Below are 19,902 nucleotides of genomic sequence, written 5' to 3' on the forward strand. Positions count from 1 at the left end.
TAAGGGGTGCCATTGGTTACACGTCTCGGTCACCTCTTGTTCTCATTGACGTTACATTTCAGATGTGTTACGACCTGTGGTTCTACCTTTCATTCGATCCCTGCGAAACCGCACATTTCAGCAGGATAGTGCACCACCACATGTTGCAGGTCCTGTACGGGCCTTTCTGGATACAGAGAATGTTCGACTGCTGCCCTGGCCAGCACATTCTCCAGATCTCTCACCAATTGAAAACGTCTGGTCAATGGTGGCCGAGCAACTGGCTCGTCACAATACGCCAGTCATTACTTTTGATGAACTGTGGTATCGTGTTGAAGCTGTATGGGCAGCTGTACCTGTACACGCCGTCGAAGCTCTGTTTGACTCAATGCCCAGGCGTATCAAGGCCGTTATTACGGCCAGAAGTGGTTGTTCTGGGTACTGATTTCTCAGAATCTATGCACCCAAACGGCGTAAAAATGTAATCACATGTCAGTTCTAGTATAATATATTCGTCCAATGAATACCCGTTTTTCATCTGCATTTCTTCTTGGTGTAGCAGTTTTAATGGCCAGTAGTGTATTTGGTCTGAGCCGGCTTCTGACGTTTGACAATTCCAGCACACGCCGTCGTGCCTGTGATTCGAATTGGTTTGGCCAGACCAGCGAACAGGTGCATCTCACACTGGAATCTGCCAGGAATTCAGGGGTCTGATAGGGAAGTTTCCCACTTTCTGATAATCAGAACGCTAGGCCGCGTAGTTTGCAAATCTTCGTGGACGCTTCAGGATATACAGTTGCCACAGCGCGCCGCTCCTCGACCACAGCGTGCTGTTTCCTGCTGTCGCCTGAATCAAGGTCAAAGGATAAAGTGCTTCTGCACCTGCGTAGGGTTGTTAAATGATATTCACAGCTCACTGTTCTCCGATGAACCGTAGTTAGTGGTATACGTGGTCGTAGTTGATTCCATTTGAACAGAGTTGGCCCTCACAGTATCGTCAAGTAAAGAGTCAGACTGCGTTGTAAAAGGGATTAATGCAGGGGAGAATTATCATAGCTACCACCCCAATGTATGCTTTGCCTGTCAAACACCATTCCTTAACTGATTTGTGTTTGTCATTTGCCATTTAAACAGGGTTTTCCGAAACTCCTTCACCAAAGAAGACGAAGTAAATATTCCTGAATTTCAATCAAGAACAACTGCCAAGATGAGGTGGAAGCAGATATCCTCGGAGTAACGCAGCAGCTTAAATCACTTAATAAAGGCAAGGCCTCCGGTCCAGATTGTATACCAGTCAGGTTCCTCTCAGAGTATGCTGATAAAATAGCTCCATATTTAGCAATTATATACAACCACTCGCTCACAGAAAGATCCGTACCTAAAGACTGGAAAATTGCTCAAGTCACACCAATACCCAAAAAGGGAAGTAGGAGTAATCCGCTGAATTACAGGCCTATATCACTAATGTCGATCTACAGTAAGGTATTGGAACATATACTGTATTCGAACATTTTGAAGTACCTCGAAGAAAACGATTTATTGACACATAGTCAGCACGGATTCAGAAACTATCGTTCTTGTGATATACAACTGGCTCTTTATACTCATGAAGTAATAAGTGCTATCGACAGGGGATGTCAAATTGATTCCATATTTTTAGATTTCCGGAAGGCTTTAGACACCGTTCTTCAGAAGCGTCTTCTGACCAAACTGCGTGGCTACGGAGTATCGCCTCACCTGTGCGACTGGATTCGTTATTTCCTGTCAGGAAGGTCACAGTTCGTAGTAATAGACGGAAAGCCATCGAGTAAAACTGAATTAATATCCGCCGTTCCCCAAGGAAGTGTTATAGGCCCTCTATTGTTCCTGATCTATATTAACGACGTAGGAGACACTCTGAATAGTCGTCTTAGATTGTTTGCAGATGATGCTGTCATTTACCGTCTTTTACAGTCATTAGATGATCAAAACGACTTGCAAAATGATTTAGATAAGATATCTGTATGGTGCGAAAAGTGGAAATTGACCCTGAATAAGGACAAGTGTGAAGTTATTCACATGTGTACTAAAAGAAATCAGTTAAATTTCGATTACGCGAGAAGTCACACAAATCTGAGGGCTGTAAATTCAACTAAATACTTAGGGATTACAGTTACAAATAACCTAAATTAGAACGATCACATAGATAATATTGTGGGTAGAGCAAACCAAAGACTGCGATTCATTGGCAGAACACTTAGAAGGTGCAACAGGCCTACCAAAGAGACTGCTTACACTACGCTTGTCCGCCCTATTCTGGAGTATTGCTGTGCGGTTTGTGATCCGCACCAGGTGGGACTGACGGATGACATCGAAAAAGTACAAAGAAGGGCTGCTCGTTTTGTATCATCGCGAAATAGGGGAGATAGTGTCACAGACATGATACGTGAACTGGAGTGGCAATCATTAAAACAAAGGCGTTTTTCGTTCCGACGGGATCTTCTCATGCAAAAACATTCTATTGGCACCCACCTACATAGGGAGAAATGATCATCACGATAAAATTGGAGAAATCAGGGCTCGCATTTAAAAATTTAAGTGCTCGTTTTTCTCGCATGCTGTTTGAGAGTGGAACGGTAGAGAGACAGCAGGAAGGTGGTTCATTGAACCCTCTGCCAGACACTTTATTGTGAGTGGCAGAGTAATCACGTAGATGTAGATGTGTTCGCCAGAAAGTTGCAGTTGCTGAAGATTTCATAAAACTTGTCATTATTCTGTAAACTTAAATACGCCACTGTTCTCATTCATACTCGCTCTACTGTTCCCCGTTTTTATTTCGTTGTGGTTGTACATGGATACACCAGCAATTCAAGATAGAGTCTTATTACATTAGTTAATTTGGTTATTAATTTGAATTGTGAAACTGATTAATGGCATAGGGCAACAAAAGTGCCGTGAATAAATTCACTAATTCGTGTATAAAAATTAACGATGTAGCACACGATCTGAAGGTTATTGCCAAGATAATATTTCTCTTTGCGGAAAGATAATAACTTTTATCTTCACTCAGACATACATTTATGATGAAAGAAAATTACGGCCTGCAAGGTGGATTGCTTTTCACTGTCATCGCGAATCATTTAGAGTATGTAATAAAAGGTTAAATTAGAGAAGATAAACTTCTTTGCCAAGATCACTAACAATAATCTTTATTGCCGGTAACCAGTTTCAGCAATCAACATTACTACCTTCAGATCTCGACGAACAGGTCACTGGACATCTCATAAAATAGCAGTAAAAGTGTTCTCCAAATGAACTGGCAGGTACGTAACAAACTAAAAGACTGCTGCATCGGCATGTCAAAATTGATACAGCATTCACATAGTTATTCATCACATACACCTGTCTTATGCACTCTGCTGTGAGTGATATAAGGCAGGTGTATAACTGGGTGTATGCTCTTTCAATTTTGACATGCCGATGCAGCAGTCTTCTAGTCTGTAACGTGGTTGCCAACTGATGTGAAAGAGCACTTTTACTACTGTTTGAGGAGATATGCAGAGACCTGCTCTCGAGACCTGAAGATCGAGACATTGATTACCGAAAACGGTTATCGAAAGTAAAGGTTGTATTAGTGATCTTGACAAAGAGGTTTATCTTCTATAATGTATCATCACAAATCGCCCCTTGCTCCTCAAAATGAGTACATTAAATAATAAACTCTCATATGTTCATTGCACATTTCTGATTGTCCTAATAACTGAGAAAAGATGTATGGCTTTCGCTACGTTCTTCTCTAGACAATTCGTTTTCATAGCTAAAGCCTTAAATCATGGCTCGTCTCTTAGTGCAGAAGGGTCGTGGCATCCATTCCGCCAACAACTGACGGAAAAGGTCTCGGATTAAGTGAGACCAAGCTGCCACCCTACACTACTGGCCATTAAAATTGCTGCACCAAGAAGAAATGCAGATGATAAACAGGTATCCATTGGACAAATATGTTATACTAGAACTGACATGTGATTACATTTTCACGCAGTTTGGGTGCATACATCCTGAGAAATCAGTACCCAGAACAAACACCTCTGGCCGTAATAACGGCCTTGATACGAATGGTTCAAATGGCTCTGAGCACTATGGGACTCAACTGCTGAGGTCATTAGTCCCCTAGAACTTAGAACTAGTTAAACCTAACTAACCTAAGGACATCACAAACATCCATGCCCGAGGCAGGATTCGAACCTGCGACCGTAGCGGTCTTGCGGTTCCAGACTGCAGCGCCTTTAACCGCACGGCCACTTCGGCCGGCCAGGCCTTGATACGCCTGGGCATTGAGACAAACAGAGCTTGAATGGCGTGTACAGGTACAGCTGCCCATGCAGCTTCAACACGATACCATAGTTCATCAAGAGTAGTGACTGGCGTATTGTGACGAGACAGTTGCTCAGCCACCATTGACCAGACGTTTTCATTTGGCGAGAGATCAGGAGAATGTGCTGGCCAGGGCAGCAGTCGAACATTTTCTCTATCCAGAAAGGCCCGTACAGGACCTGCAACATGCGGTCGTGCATTATCCTGCTGAAATGTACGGTTTCGCAGGGATCGAATGAAGGGTAGAGCCAAGGGGCGTAACACATATGAAATGTAACGTCCACTGTTCAAAGATCCGTCAATGCGAACAAGAGGTGACAGAGACGTGTAACCAACGGCACCCCATACCATCATGCCGGGTGATACGCCAGTATGGCGATGACGAATACACGCTTCCAATCTGCGTTCACCGCGATGTCGCCAAACACGGATGAGACCATCATGATGCTGTATGCAGAATCTGGATTCATCCGAAAAAATGACGTTTTGCCATTCGTGCACCCAGGTTCGTCGTTAAGTACAACATCGCAGGCGCTCCTGTCTGTGATGCAGCGTCAAGGGTAACCGCAGCGATGGTCTCCGAGCTGATAGTCCATGCTGCTGCAAACATCGTCGAACTGTTCGTGCAGATGGTTGTTGTCTTGCAAACGTCCCCATATGCTGACTCAGGGATCGAGACGTGGCTGCACGATCCGTTAGAGCCACGCGGATAAGATGCCTGTCATCTCGACTGCTAGTGATACGAGGCCGTTGGGATCCAGCACGGCGTTCCTTATTACCCTCCTGAACCCACCGATTCCATATTCTGCTAACAGTCATTGAATCTCGACCAACGCGTGCAGCTATGTCGCGATACGATAAACCGCAATCGCGATGGGCTACATTCCGACCTTTATAAAAGTCGGAAACGGGATGGTACGCATTTCTCCTCCTTACACGAGGCATCACAACAACACTTCACCATTCACATTCTGCTGTTTGTGTATGAGAAATCGGTTGGAAACTTTCCTCATGTCAGCACGTTGTAGGCGTCGCCACCGCCGCCAAACTTGTGTGAATGCTCTGAAAAGCTAATCATTTGCACATCACGGCATCTTCTTCCTGTCGGTTAAATTTCGCGTCTGTAGTACGTCATCTTCGTGGAGTAGCAATTTTAATGGCCAGTAGTGTATTTCATAGCGTGGCCCTGGCGATGGCTTCTAACGACGGATGTTGGTGTCACTGTGGTGACAGTCGTATGAAGACGTTATCATAGCATTTCCACAAGCTTACAGTTATCTCAAGTTTATATCCGAGGTAATTCGAAGCGTTTCTGCATCCGAGGAACAACGCGTAGGGCAAGTACTTACCATAGAACAGATACAAATAGGAAACCGTGTCAGTACCGGAGACATCTTTGAAACCTAGTCGACCTGGAACTTCTCTGGATTCTTTGGTCCACACGCTCTGGGTTGGCGGGCTTACAGCGGAAGTGCAGGCGACTGAGATGGCATGGGATGCTGCGGAGGATTCAGCCAGTCGCATTCACAATGAACTCTTCCCGACGGCCGTCGGTATCACGGTGATAACCCTGAAACGCGTCTGCCTTTCTGTGTGGCTCTTTCCATTAATGCGTCAGCGCTATGTTACTCTGTCTTCTCCACAGAAGCACATACACTGAAGAGCCAAAGAAACTGGTACACATTCTTGATATCGTGTAGGGCCTCCGCGAGCAAGCAGAAGTGCCGCAGCACAACGCGGCAAGAACTCGACAAATTTCTCAAGTAGTGCTGTATGGAACTAACACCAGGAATCCTGCAGGGCTGTCCATAAATCTGTAAGAGTACGAGGGGGTGGAAATCTCTTCTGAATAGCACGTTGCAATGCAGCCCAGATACGGTCAATATTGTCCATGTCTGGGGAGTTTGGTGGATATAAAAAGTGATTAAACTCAGACGAGTGTTCCTGGAGCCACTCTGCAGCAATTCTGGACGTGTGGGGTGTCGCATTGTCCTGCTGAATTGCTCAAGTCCGTCAGAATGCACAATGGACATGAACGGCTCCAGGTGATCAGACACGATCCTTAGGTACGTGTCGTATCTAGACATATCAGGGGTCCCATATCACTCCAACTGCACACGCCCCACAGCATTACAGAGCCTCCACCGGCTTTAACAGTCTCCTGCTGACATGCAGGTTCCATGAATACATGGACATAATTTGAAAAGATACCCGTCCGACCACGCAAGATGCTTCCAGTCATCAACAGTCCAATGTCGGTGTTGACGGGCCCAGGCGAGGCGTAAAGCTTTGTGTTGTGCAGTCATCAAGGGTACACGAGTGGGTCATCGGCTCCGAAAACCCAGGTCGATGATGTTGCGTAGAATGGTTCGCACGCTAACACTTGTTGATGGCCAAGCATTGAAATCTGAGGCAATTTGCGGGAGGGTTGCACTTCTGTCACGCTGAGCGATTCTCTTCAGTCATCGTTGGTTTCCTTCTTGCAGGATCCTTTTCCGGTCGCAGCGATGTTGGAGGTTCGATGGTTCACCGGATTCCTGATATTCACGGTACACTCGTATAATGGTCGTACAGGAAAACCTCCACTTCAGCGCTACCTCGGAGGTGCTGTGTCCCATCGCTCTTGCGCCGACTAGAACACCACGTTCAAACTCACCTAAATCTTGATAACCTACCATTGTAGCAGCAGTATCCGATCTAACAACTGCGCCAGACATTTGTTTTATATAGGTGTTGCCACCCGCAGCGCCGTCTTCTGCCTGTTTACATATCTCTGTATTTGAATACGCTTGCCTATACCTGTTACTTTGGCGCTGCAGTGTAGTTTAGACACGCTGCTACAATCCAAGCATTATGGAAAAGTCACTGCAAAAATTAGTCTACTACCTAAAAACGAAAAATATGAGAGTATAGGTAATTAAATTTTTAATAGATTTTCTGTATCATGTAATTCAGTCCAAGATGGCGAACTTGGCCAAAAGAATCCGCAAAGTAGTAAAATTTTAAATAGGAATGGTGTATGGTTAAAAAGATTTATCGAGTGCATTTTCAGAGGTATCGCTTAATTTGTTAGTTTCGGGATGCATCGAAAAAACCGTTAAAAACTTTGTTAGGATTCACATTACAATTCAGCTCTTTGACTAGTACCTATCAGCCAGGTGGATTGCAGAAAGTTTTCATTTGGTGCGCACCATGGCGTGTAGCGAAAGCACTCTTTGCCACTCTACCCAGTGTACATGGGCAGGGAAGGGGGAGCCGGCCGCCGCGGTGGTCTAGCGGTTCTAGGCGCTCAGTCCGGATCCGCGCGACTGCTACGGTCGCAGGTTCGAATCCTGCCTCGGGCATGGATGTGTGTGATGTCCTTAGGTTAGTTAGGTTTAGGTAGTTCTAAGTTCTAGGGGACTGATGACCACAGATGTTAAGTCCCATAGTGCTCAGAGCCATTTGAACCATTTGAACCATGGAAGGGGGATGGTTGGTTATTGGATTCGGCTTACGACGACAATGTACAGGTCGAGCGGTCAGGACTTGTAAGTGGGCATCCAGGGCTGCCGTTAAATAACAGAACAGGAAATTAGGTAAAATAAAGAGAATATATTTCAGTGTACCGTAGACAAAGGGCGCGCCTGGGGTGGAAGTTACCAGGTGTAGGCCAGTCAAGGAGGACGAACGACTAATTGAAATTGGCAACGAAAGGGGGGGGGGGTGTTTCATGTTAAGTTATGTCGGTGGCCAGTCATGGAACTCAGGGCCAGAGGCTCTGCCTCCCAAGAAAGGCACCTATTCTACTTGAGGTCTGGATCACACAAGAGAGAGGCAACTGTGTCCTGCACTGCAAAATGCTCCAGCGTCACACACGTGACGTGTATCCCATGCACACTATTGGCTAAAACCGACGGCGTGAATTCACTATCAGTTTCAAGGTAGGGCTCAAGAAGTAGTCAGTAAGTTTAACTGGACAAAACTGCCTCGTTTCTGAAAGGCAGGCAACTTGTTTCACGTTGGCACAGTGGAAGTTGCTCTGGGAGAAAACTTGTAAGGATTTGGCTGGGCCTTTGAAGTAAATTTTTTAAACTACTTCCCTAAAATAGTCCTTGACTGGCTGCCACCAGAACACCAGTTCTGTTCAGACGCGTGGTCGCTGGCTGCTGTTTCACATCATGCTGCTTCAGCTCTTCTGGATGCTCTTAACCAGTGCATCGCAAGTGTGTTTTGCTTATTGCTGTAGGACTTGTTTGTTTTCGAAGTCATGATTTGGCGGAAGAAATTGTTTAGGTTCGCTCCATGTTCCGACTGAAGCAACAATTAGTTTTCTTTCTAATCTGTCTCGAATAGCGTGTCCACATGGACAGTAATATCCTTATGAACTTAATTTATCTATGGGTATACGTGGTATTCGACACCCCTCTCATTCCATAACATGCGAGCGTTTTTCTTTGAAGACATTATTTTGTGAATACTGTAAAAGTGTTTAATATCAGATCCTTCGTATAGAGTCAGATGATGTTTACGGGTATGTAAACACAACTGCCTATTCTGTATCTGAGAGCGTTTCAATTAGATTACATTCAAAACTAGAATCAATATACTCATATCTAGTTATTCTGTTGAATCTTCCCTTATTTGCTACTGTAGCGACGTGGTTATGCATCTTCATGATCTGCAACTGGTCATAGCATAATTCACTGTGTTATTTAATGGTACCGTAAACCAATCAGTACACTTATGGGTTGTCCGTAAGTAAAGCTCCAGCTTCAGATCGCTGTAGAAAGAGAACCACTGTTCAGAATGACATCTGATGTGAACAGCGTGTTATTGACGCAGGGCACAAAAGAACATTAACGAAAATTTGGCCAATAGATGGCGCTGTAAGTGTTTGAATATGCTTACCAACTGAGTTGCGGCATACGGCTATTCCTCAGTTTACATCTGAGACGGCCAGCATGACTGTGTCCATTAAGGGACGCGCGCTACTGGTAAAGCTCATTTAAAAGAACGTTGGATGTGAGCCAGTAGCCCTGCAGAAGCTTCGAACACACAAGGGCATGAAAAAACTCATCGGCCCGATGTCTGTGAGGGGCTGGAGAAAATTATTATAGAATTCGAAAACACAGGTTCTTTCGAAGTGCAATGTTTCAGAGGAAGGTAAGCAGTTGACCCGACGTCTGTCGAAGATGGGGTCGCAGCATTGCGGGAAGGGTCGAGCGGTAGTGTGCAAACATGCAGTGCGCAGAGTATTGTCCGAACGTTGGACATTCCTGCGACCACAGTGCACAAACTCCTATGAAACTTCCTGCATTGTTATCCATACGAAACCATCAAAGTTCACGAGTTGCTTCCTGCTGATCCGCCAGCAAGATAAACGTTCACTCTGGATTCTTGTTCGCATGGAAGTGAACAATGAATGATCATTAAACATTCTGCCGACATACGAAGCCGAATTCCATGTCCAGTCGCAGGTTCGACTCCTGCCTCGGGCATGGATGTGTGTGATGTCCTTAGGTTAGTTAGGTTTACCGGTCTTTTTACCTGTACTGGCACTGGTAAACGCTACTAGAGTCTTTTGCACACCACATCATTCCAACCCTTCAACAGCGTGGATGTGTAGACAGGATCGTTTTTATGCAAGATGGAGCTCCATCGCACGCTGTACAGCCAGTGAAAGGGCTGCTACAGAGATATTTCGGAAATGCTAGAAATATCAGCCATCATTTCGCTATAGCCTAACCGTCCATATCACCTGATCTTAATCCGCATGACTTCTGCCTGTGGGGTTATCTGAAAGATGTGTTCAGTGCTCCAGTTACGAAAGTAGCTGAATTGAAGGCACTCATTGCGCAATGTATTCTGAAGTGACCCCAGAGCCCTGAGATCTGTTGTAGAACATGCTGTTCCTCGATTTCAGCTTGTGGCAGAAAATGGTGGACAGCATATTGAACATGTCTTGTGCCCGTCTCACGAGAAATAGAAATCGATGTTATTTTACTTTTCACAATTAAAATTCGATGTCATTTTGATTTTTATGACGTTTTTTTTGCCTCAGGGCAATTAAAAATCGATTTTTGCCGTCCGGTGTGGTACGATCTTGCCGTGGGTCACTTCAGAATACACTGCGCAATGAGTGCCTTCAATTCAGCTACTTTCGTAATTGGAGCACTGAACACATCTTTCAGATAACCCCACAGGCAGAAGTCATGCGGATTACGATCAGGTGATATGGACGGTTAGGCTATAGCGAAATGATGGCTGATATTTCTAGCATTTCGCCTAACTAACAGTGCCACAATTGTTGACCACCGAACTAGTGCAGTCAGGTACATTGAACAGTACGGATGGTGTAATGTGCTACTCAAATCATCGTATTGCGATTTCTCTGTTATTTGTAGCTGACCTTGTTAACGCTAAGACGCTTACAGCGCCATCTAGTGATAAAATTTTCATTAAATTCTTTTGTTAGATAAGGTTTTCCTCTGCATCAACGATGTGCTGTTCAGTTTTGACGTCATTCTGAGCAGTAGTTCAGATGGCTCTAAGCACTATGGGACATAACATCTGAGGTCATCAGTCCCCTAGAACTTAGAACTACTTAAATCTAACTAACCTAAGGACATCACACACATCCATGCCCGAGGCAGGATTCGAACCTGCGACCGTAGCGGTCGCACGGGCCCAGACTGTAGCGCCTAGAACCGCTCGGTCACCCCGGCCGGCTAGCCTTCATTAAAATAGGGCATCTACAGAGAACTAAAGAACTACACCGCTTCCGAGGAATGTTGAGATCATCCTCAGAAGCTATGTCTAGTGGCAGCACTGCTGCTCTAGCAGTTCTCAAAACAAAGGGCAGTACTGCTGTTCACTGGGCGCAACAAATGTATAGGATTTTCGCTGCAGTGGAGCAGAGCCTGTGCTAGATGCATCCCTTGTCCTGGAGGTGGATTCCACCCAGTACATCACTGGAGCCATGTTGCAACAATAAGTTATCCATTGCAAGCCAGTTGCCCACATTCTTTTCGTGTAATCTCTCCTCCTCACAGTGGAACTGGAGTGTTCACAATTGCGAACTGTCGTCAGTGTACGAAGCAAACCTATAACTGCATCCTCAGTTAGAAATCAGAGACTTCCTTATATTCAAGGATCACGAGCCACTTATATACACAACCTGGAGTTGTGTTCGCTATGGCAGTACAATGAATTGAAATTTATTTTGTAATTTACTAGTAATTTTCGCCATTCCTTGTTCTTTTCTTTAACATTGTAACTTTATATGATGGGATGCACTGTACTATTTACTTTTATTTAACCCTACAGCTGCATGCTCATACTGCCGCTGCAATCGTCGGTTACCTAAGGCACGGCAATTGTGCGTACCATCCGTCTGTGAGCTGCGCAGACTTTGTTTTGTGCGACCGTATGTTTAGATGCGCCATATCTTTATCACAGATTGCCTCTCCTGTATAAGCGGCATCTGGAACCGCATCAGTTTTGCTGAGTTTCCCAAGACTCAGGACAAATCCTTCAAGATGTCTCCACAGGCTTTATCGACTCGATGTTCTCAGATCATTCGCTTAACTCTATTTTGATATCACCATTGAAGAGCCTCGACCGTTGCTTCCAGCAGAACTTCGACGCAATACCTTCGACAGCCGACGTAATCTTTGTAGCCTGGAGTCAGCACTTTGATCCAGTTATTCACAAACCGCTTTGGCTGGTCTGGCAATCAGAAGAGTTGCAGTGAGTATATCTGTGGATTCATTGCCTGTCTATGCAGCAAATTATTGTGTAACGTACGTGTGCTCATAGGTGATTTCCAGTATGTTGTGAACAATTTTTTACTGCATCGTGTTGCTGACAAAGCAACGGAACCTCCTTGCTGCAGGTGCCTTTGGTCTGAAGTTGATCACTCGCTGGTTTAAATCATTTACGACGTTGTGAAACGCACCTCATGTGACTGTGTCACAAAAAATATTTGCATTAGTAACTGCGGAACCCAGGGCATTATACCTAGACCCATTTGCAAGTCGTCTACCAAACAGCTTCCAGGAGCAACAAGAATTTGACTTGCAATATTTCACATTATTATTCCTCGAATTTAAAAATTTAAAATGGTGACACAATCTACCCATTAACAGCTGAGATTAAAAATTTAACACAATATCGCAGGTATATGTGTGTCTCTTGAGTCAACGTAACTAGTTGCAAGCATATGTCCGGAATTTATTCAGCTTCTTTACTACTAATTCTATTCGCAACGCAGGTTCCAGACAGTATCAAAACATACCGCCGAATGTACCTGCAAAATTATATTCTTGTATGCAACTCAGTTCAGAAGACATGAAGTTATAAACATTCACATGCGTGAAAACTAGCTTACTCTTAAAATGGAGCGCAAATGATCCATTTTATACTTATCTAGTGTTTCATAACGACAGCGCGGCTTAGAGAAAACTTTAAACGTAATTTAAAAGCTTTCCTAAATGTCTTCTCTCTTTCCTGCTTCACGTCAAATATTTAACGCATTAGCTCATTTGTAAAGTAATCAGACGTTTCATGCTCTTTGATCATGAGAGTTCAATTCTTGAAAGAATCTAGTGTATGGGGAGGGAGATTACTTTTATAAAAGAGTTAAAACACTGTTCATACACTGAAGAGCCAAAGAAATTGGTACACCTGCCTAATATCGTGTAGGGCCGCAGCGAACACGCAGAAGTGCGGCAACACGATGAGCCAAGGACTCGACTAATGTCGGAAGTAGTGCTGGAAGGAACTGACGCCATGAATTCCGCAGGGTTGCCCATAAATCCGTAAGATTACATAGGGGCGGGGGGGGGGGGGGCGGGGGGGTTTCTAGACGTATCAGTGGTCCCATATCACTCCAACTGCATACGCCCCACACCATCACAGAGCATCCACCAGCTTGAACAGTCACTTGCTGACATGCAGGGTCCATAGAATCATGAGGTTATCTCCATACCCGTACACGTCCATCAGTTCGATACAATTTGAAAAGAGACTCGTCCGACCAGGCAACATGTTTCTAGTCATCTTCAATCCGTCGTCGGTATTGACTTGCCCAGGTGAGGCGTAAACGTTTGAGACGTGCAGTCATCAAGCGTACCCGAGTGGGTCTTCGGCTCCGAAAGCCCATATCGATGATGTTTCGTTGAATGTACCGCACACTGACACTAGTTGACGGCCCAGCACACTGTTCATACTGTTCATACTGTGGGGAAGGGTTGCACTTCTGTCACTTTGAACGATTCTCTTCAACCATTGTTGGTCCCGTTCTTGCAGGATCTTTTTCCGGCCGCAGCGATGTCGGAGATTCGATGTTTAACCGGATTCCTGATATTAACTGTACATTCGTGGAATGGTCGTACGGGAAATCCTCACATCGTCACTACTTCGGAAATGCTGTGTCCCATCGCTCGTGCGCCGACTATAAAACCACATTCAAATTCTCTTAAATCTTGATAACCTGCCATCGTTGCAGCAGTAACCAACAACTGCGCCAGCCACTAGTTATCTTACATAGGCGTTAGCGACCGCAGCGCCGTATTCTGTCAGTTTACATATCTCTGTATTTGAATACACATGCCTATACTACACTACTGGCCATTAAAATTGCTACACCACGAAGATGACATGCTACAGCCGCGAAATTTAACCGACAGGAAGAAGATGCTGTGATATGGAAATGCTTAGCATTGACACAAGGTAGGCGCCGGTGGCGACACCTACAACGTGCTGACATGAGGAAAGTTTCCTACCGATTTCTCATACACAAACAGCAGTTGACCGGCGTTGTCTGGTGAAACGTTGTTGTGATGCCTCGTGAAAGGAGGAGAAATGCCTACCAACACATTTCCGACTTTGATAAAGGTCGGATTGTAGCCCATCGCGATTGCGGTTTATCGTATCGCGACATTGCTGCTCGCGTTGGTCGAGATCCAATGACTGTTAGCAGAATATGGAATCGGTGGGTCAGGAGGTTAATACGGAACGCCGTGCTGGATCCCAACGGCCTCGTATCACTAGCAGTCGAGATGACAGACATCTTATCCGCATGGTTGTAACGGATCGTGCAGCCTCGTCTCGATCCCCGAGTCAACAGATGGGGACGTCTGCAAGACAACAACCATCTGCACGAACAGTTCGACGACGTTTGCAGCAGCATGAACTATCATCTCGGAGACCATGGCTGCGGTTACCCTTGACGCTGCGTCACAGACAGGAGCGCCTGCGATGGTGTACTCAACGACGAACCTGGCTGCACGAATGGCAAAACGTCATTTTTTCGGATGAATCCAGGTTCTGTTTACTGCACCATAGGTCGCATCCGTGTTTGGCGACATCGCGGTGAATGCACATTGGAAGCGTGTATTTGTCATTGCCATACTGGCGTATCACCAGGCGTGATGGTAAGGGGTGCCATTGGTTACACGTCACGGTCACCTCTTGTTCACATTGACTGCACTTTGAACAGTGGACGTTACATTTCAGATGTGTTACCACCCGTGGCTCTACCCTTCTTCCGATCCCTGCGAAACCCTACATTTCAGCAGGATAATGCACGACCGCACGTTGCAGGTCCTGTACGGGCCTTTCTGGATACAGAAAATGTTCGACCGCTGTCCTGGCCAGCACATTCTCCAGATCTCTCGCCAATTGGACACGTCTGGTCAATGGTGGCCGACAACTGTCTCGTCACAATACGCCAGTCACTACTCTTGATGAACTGTGGTATCGTGTTGAAGCTGCATGGGCAGCTGTACCTGTACACGCCATCCAAGCTCTGTTTGACTCAATGCTCAGGCGTATCAAGGCCGTTATTACGGCCAGAGGTGGTTGTTCTGGGTACTGATTCCTCAGGATCTATGCATCCAAATTGCGTGAAAATGTAATCACATGTGAGTCCTAGTATAATATATTTATCCAATGAATACCCGTTTATCATCTGCATTTCTTCTTGGTTTAGCAATTTTATTGACAAGTAGTGTAGTTTCTTTGGCGCTTTAGACACAAGTTTCTGATGGCGTCCTAAGGCAAGCTGCAGACATTAAGGCCTCACCCGAGACGGCTGACGCGCGAGCTCGCATCTTGGGAGCACGGCGCCGTGTCCCAGGTGAGGCCGTGTCGCCGCGTTCCCGAAGAGTGGCGGCAGGTGCTCTTCTCGGCTCCTGTGGCGGCCCATCCCGGTTCTGAGCAGAGTGGGCAAGGACCTGTGGAATGGAGGAGGGGAGAGGGGAGCCACGTGGAGGCAGCGACGAGCGACCGGCAGCCCCGGGCTCGCCACGCCACGCCGTAACACGAGACACCGCCACCTAATCGGACGGCATCGCCACTGCCAGGGATGGACAAGGTGAGCGCGCTACGCTTCGGGAAGGCCCGTTCCGTGACAGTCCGGCTCACTGCCCTAAAACAGCAGCCGACTCGAGACACGGTCCTGAATGGGGAATGGCACAAGTCATTTCCACACCTTTCTGCAGTTTCTAGGAATAGGCAGTATAAAACGACGACAAGTCATGGGATAGTGATATGCACATGTAATGATGGCGGTAGTATCGCGTACACAATGTACAAAAGGGCTGTGCATTGGCGGAGCTGCCATTTCTACTCAGGTGACTCATATGAAATGCTTTCCAATGTTATTATGGTCGTATGACGAGAATCAACATATTTTGGACACGTAATGGTGACTGGAGCTTGACGCCTGGCACATTCCATTTCGAAAATCGTTACGGAATTCCGATATCCACAGTGTGCCGAGAATATAAAAATTTTAGGCGTTTACTCTCACCAAGGCAACACAGTGGCCGACGACCTTCACTTAACAACCGACAGCAGCGGCGGTTGCGTACAGCTATCAGTGCCGACAGACAGGCAACACTACGTGAAATGAAATCAATGTGGGACGTACGACGAACGCATCCGATAGGACAGTGCGGCGAAATTTGGCGTTAATGGGCTATGACAGCAGACGACCGACGCGAGTGCATTTTTGCTGACAGCAAGGCATCACCTTCAGCACCTCTCCTGGGATCGCCACCATATTGGTTGGACCCTAGACGACTAGGAAACGGCGGCCTTGTTAAAAATGGTTCAAACGGCTCTGAGCACGATGGGACTTCACAGCTGAGGTCATCAGTCCTCTAGACTTAGAACTACTTAAACCTAACTAACCTAAGGACATCACAGACATCCATGCCCGAGGCAGGATTCGAACCTGCCACCGTAGCAGACGCGCGGTTCCAGACTCAAGCGCCTAGAACCGCTCGGCCACATAAGTTGGCCGGCCTTGTTAGACGAGTTCCTCTTTAAATTGATAAGAGCTAATGGTATGGTTCTAGTGTGCCGCAGACTACACGAAGGCATGGACGTAAGTTGTCAACAAGGCGCTGTACAATTTTGTGGTGGCTACATAATGGCGTGCGCCCTGTTTACACGGAATGGACTCCGTCCTCTGGTCCAGCTGAACCGATCATTGACTGGAAATGGTTATGTTCGGCTACCTGAAGACCAACTGCAGCCAGTCATGGTCTTCATGTTCCCAATCAACGATGAAAGTCTTTATGGATGACAACAATGCGCCATGTAACGGCGCCTCAATTGTTCGCTATTAGTTTGTAGAACATTCTGGACAGTTCGAGCGAATGATTTGGCTACCCAGATCGCCAGACATGAATGCAATCGAACATTAAAAAAATTGTTCAAATGGTTCTGAGCACTATGGGACTTAACATCTGAGGTCATCAGTCCCCTAGAGCTTAGAACTACTTAAACCTTACTAACCTAAGGACATCACACACATCCATGCCTGAGGCAGGATTCGAACCTGCGACCGTAGCGGTCACGCGGTTCCAGACGGAAGCGCCTAGAACCGCACGGCCACACCGGCCGGCCAATCGAACATTAATGGGACATAACAGAGAGGTCAGTTCGTGCACAAAATCGTGCACCGGCAAGACACTTTCGCAACTACGGACGGCTATATGGCACAGCATTTCTGCAGGAGACTTCGAACGACTGATTGACTCCACGCCACGTCGAGTTCCCGTACTATAAGCGGCAAAAAGAAGGCCCACACACGATATTACGAGATACCGCAAGACTTTTGTCACCTCAGTGTAAAGTAAACAAATGCTCTGAATTTCAGTTTGAAAATCGAATATAGCATGAGAGGTGGCATGCCTTTAGATGCACACAGTGACTTTCCCCCTCTCATATTTATACCTTACTCTGAGTAATTCGATTTGGGGAAGGATGGCCGAGTATTGTCATTACAAGGCTACTATTGATAACTCAGAACCTCGCAAGCACTGTTAAATTAAATGTAGGTAGCACCTCCCTAGACTGTGTAACAAATGCAAAATTTCTGGGAAAGAATACTGACTCTCGTCTGAAGTCGTGTGCACGCACTAACATACAATGAGAATGCCATCAGCATCCTAAGCCCTTACTGGAGTCCTGTCATCAGTGGTTAATAGAAAGTGTGTTTTAGTTACATACTACTCGTATTGATATGAACAGGATGGGCCAAAAGTCACATATGCGATAAAATGGAGAATAATTTTTTTATTTATTGTTTTCTCATTTCTTCTGCCTCAGATTCTGACACAAATAAGTACAATCTCCAATCCTTGGTCTTCATTTCTGTGAAAAGTTAGTACAATAAATAATAAGAAAACATTTAATAAATAATAAAAATTACATTAAATAAAAAATTTATTCATTGTTATAACAACGTCGTCAAATTTAGCTCACCCTCTATATTTAGCTCTTAGCTATGGCTTTCTTTTACGTGGAACAAATGCTCAATTTCGAACTGCAGAAAAGGGCCATAAAAACAATATCCAAAATTACTAGTCGAGATAATCCTAAAGATCTGTTCAAAACACTGTGGATTTCAACTGAACCATGTGAATACATTTACCTGTCAGTGGTACCCATCAAAAATAACGTTGATAACTACTCAAAAATAGACCTGTCCATGACCTTGGAACAAGATCTAGATTTACGAAGTAAAAATAAACAGAATACTCAAAGCAGAAATTTAAACCAACGAATAAAGCTGTACAATAAACTACCGAAGGTATTAAAGAAATTGCTAAAATATACTTGTTTAAAAAGGCAGTTGAAAGTACATATTAAAAATACGTTCTATATAGTGAAGGGTTACTTAGATAAAACGCAGTAGGGGTTTAATAAAAAAGGTAACACAAAAAATAACAATAATGATAATAAACCATGTAAAATTCCACATAACAATTTTCACTGTCCTTTTCCCTTCTTTTCTCTTTTCGGGAAAATATGCTCCCAAAGATATGCAGTGTATAATACTAAGACCTTACCCTCTTTCTGAGCTCAACATCTCACTCGTTACAGAGGGATGCTGACTCAGTTTTTCAGGTTAGTAAATGAAAGCACACAAAATGGTTCTGACATCAGTTGACAATGTGTTCATTACTAAATAATTTATTTGTAAACCAGTACTGTACACTAGATGTAAACAGAATGAGGTAGTACTGTTCGAATCAGAGTGGTCTCGTATTAATTAGAGTGGGGATTCCGATCTTCATCCAGTCATCCTGATTTAGGTTTCCCGTGGTTTACCGAAATCACTTCAGGCAAATGCCAGGATGGCTCCTACTATAAGACCACGGCCACCTGCCCCATCCTTGTCATACTAAACCTGTAAGTCAGCAAAATTTTTATGTGTGATTCATTTTGTTTCTGTTGCTCTTAAAGTGTAATGCCAAGGCATATCTAATATCCTTGTGAAAGAGATCTTTGAATGACTAAACGAACTATTACTAGTGCTAATACAATCCTTACCTCATCTACGTCTACACCCACGCTCCGCAGACCTCTGTTAGATGGATGACAGAACGCATCTCCCGTTGTGTCTCACATTAGGACCACCTTGTAACCTTCCTACCTGCCGGCCGAAGTGGCCGTGCGGTTAAAGGCGCTGCAGTCTGGAACCGCAAGACCGCTACGGTCGCAGGTTCGAATCCTGCCTCGGGCATGGATGTTTGTGATGTCCTTAGGTTAGTTAGGTTTAACTAGTTCTAAGTTCTAGGGGACTAATGACCTCAGCAGTTGAGTCCCATAGTGCTCAGAGCCATTTGAACCATTTGAACCTTCCTACCTCTTCCTCTCTACGCTATAATCGACTGTGATTATGTGTACCTAATTTGACGGTGAGGCATCGATTCCGAAGAAAACAGATTGAAACGATATGGATAAGTGTACAACTAATCGCTAACATTATAAGTTGATACACTGCCCTAATAACAACTGACTGAAAATATATGCAATTACAAAGATTAATTCTGAATGGTTGCTCGAATTAATGAGTACAGTATAATTTAATGAAATTTTAATTATGTAACGAAGTAACACGTCGCTAGTTCTAAAGCGGACAAATTATTCCTGAAACTAACTGGTTACAACCGAATTTATATTTACGCAATAATCATTAACATGCATATGGGCGGCGTTCATCATTATTCACACAGAAGCTAATTTGTATAGGCAAGTGATCATAAAAATAGTATGTCAAACCGATGTACT

Source organism: Schistocerca americana, chromosome 3 (assembly GCF_021461395.2).
Source record: "Schistocerca americana isolate TAMUIC-IGC-003095 chromosome 3, iqSchAmer2.1, whole genome shotgun sequence".
Lineage (NCBI taxonomy): Eukaryota > Metazoa > Arthropoda > Insecta > Orthoptera > Acrididae > Schistocerca > Schistocerca americana.